The 2,345-nt window shown below is 33.1% G+C and overlaps 1 pseudogene; it reads right to left on the bottom strand.

Annotated features, from left to right (window-relative positions):
* Positions 1-563: 563 nt before the first annotated feature.
* On the bottom strand, positions 564-1,986 carry LOC136221843 (cytosolic sulfotransferase 15-like; annotated as a pseudogene).
* Positions 1,987-2,345: the final 359 nt, after the last annotated feature.

Here is a 2,345-nt window from a genome sequence, read left to right as displayed (position 1 = left end):
CTAACTGCATTAATGTATCCTACGGTCCCTATTCTCTTTCAATCCCCACCAGAACGAATTGATTATCTTCCAGAGGTCATCATAAACAAATTTAGGTAATAAAAGTGTACTTATGCAAAAAGTAGGCAATGACTATGCTATTGATTTTAAGAGAACTTTCTTAACTTCACTTGATAAAAATCTGAACGTCCGGATACTAAATCGCTTAAGTAAACGTTAACCAATTACAGAAGGGAGCCCCAAATATCTTCCTGTGTCCAAAGGCGTATGAACTCGGATACCATAGCAGAATTTTTTTGCCACGGCTTTATGCATACTCGTGCTCATCTGAATCTCTTTCTAGAGCACTCACAATCCCTCCTCGGACACGCCTTCTCTGTAAAAATGGAAACAACGCATCTAGCATACTTTATGGACTCTAGCAAGGTCTAAAAATAGTAAGAAATTGATTGAAACAAAAGCTTAAACTAATAGTAAGGTCTAAAAATATCTTTTATTATTAACTCTAGCACTAAACAAATTATTTAAAACTTAATATTTATTTAATAAAAAGACGAGGAAAATAACAATTATGAGGTGTATCATTTCACTGGATATAATCACTTATTCACAAACCCACAAAAAAAAAAAGACATACGTAAAGGTTGAAAGTGATCATCAAATTAACATACCCACAACATTTTCTGATCTAAAGTTGAACATGACATTAGACATGATGAACACTCTTGGTAACCTTTTTCTGGCAAAAACTAATTCAGATACCCATAATTTAAAGCTCAAAAACATATACCTGAGACCACAACTTATGAGATTAATGTTTCTTCTTCTGGTACAATGATGGATTGATACTTTTAGATAAAAAGCTTAAAAGACAAACCAGATCCTCTTAGTTTTTCTTGCATCACATTCTCTAGATGTTTCTTCTTCGAGGGCTAAGATAATTAACCCATTCCCCAACCTCACCTTTCCGAAAGAATGCCTTATTTGGGGATTTTGAGGACAAATCAAAACCATTCTTATTAACCTCCAAATCCTTCAATTTCTTTAAACTACAAAGCTTCACAATTTCTTGAATAACATCATCTCTATCTTCCTCTGGAAAAAAAGGGTATCCAATAAACTCCGCTATTCTCTTCAAACAAGACACAGTGTCTTCCTTCAAGTCTTCATACTTTAAAAACAACACCTTATTCGGCTTCTCCAGACTTTCCTTCCAATATCCTAACACATTATCCCAGTAAGGGCCGAACCAACTTATCCCCTCAAAATACACATCAAAAAAATTCTCCATAGGCATTTCAAATTCTTGGTACACCCCGAATTCAAGGTAGTGATACCAATGGGAGACTGCAGAATCAAAAGGGTTGCGGCAAATGTAAACAACTCGACACTTTGACTTCTTAATAGACTCTGGCAAAGCTGAAAAGGGGAAATGTGTGGAAAAAAGCCGAGGACATGGAAGAATAGTAAGATTAGGAACTTGTTCTTGAGCATATAAATTGGTTTCAAGAAAAGGAATAAGAACATGAGGGTTTGAAGTAAGCAATGGGGTATTAGAAGGGGTATACTGGGTTCGATTAATAATGGAAAAGATCAAAGCTTTGAGCCAAGTAGTGCCGGATTTCGGATTGGATGCAACTATAATATCTGTGTCTTGAGCTTGGAAGCATCTTTGAAAGGAAATTGAACCAGCAAGATATTTTGTTACGCACCAAAACCCTTGATACAAAGAAAATCTCCCTTCTAAAGCTCTTGGAAGAGAAGGAAGTAGCTCTTTAATTTGTTGTTCAACATCTTCAACCTTTATTGAAGAAGAGGAAAATGTAGATGACGTAGAAGCTCTCTTATCTTCCTCCATTTTCAATATGAGAATGAACAACAAAGTAATTGCATGTAAAAAATTGCAAATTAAGACATGAGAGGATGTGGCAAAAGGAGAAGCTTTCAATTATGAACAATTAGTATTGCTTATATGTGTATTTATATACAAAGTTTATGTACTTAATTTCAAAGAATTCCATTTGAACCCTGGACCATTATATCAAAAGAATCTGATTCTATACATCACCCATATGATATTTTTAAAAAGTATAATTGAATGATTATTCCAAAAACAATTAGATTATAACATTATTACTAGAGCTCATTGTTAAATAATATCAACTCAATACATGATGGCTAAAAAAATGATTAATCATATTATATATATTGTATTTATTAATGTTATAACTCTTTTATGAAATAAATAGTTCTGTGTTATATTCTTAGTCCCCTTCCTCCAATAAAGTGTTATCAGACTCTATGTTACAAGAATTTTAAGAATTTTATTTATCATAAAAATATAT

The sequence above is a fragment of the Euphorbia lathyris genome, chromosome 3 (genome assembly GCF_963576675.1).
Source record: "Euphorbia lathyris chromosome 3, ddEupLath1.1, whole genome shotgun sequence".
NCBI lineage: Eukaryota > Viridiplantae > Streptophyta > Magnoliopsida > Malpighiales > Euphorbiaceae > Euphorbia > Euphorbia lathyris.
Note: the sequence above shows the minus strand (reverse complement) of the source record. Positions and strands in the feature narration are given on the sequence as shown.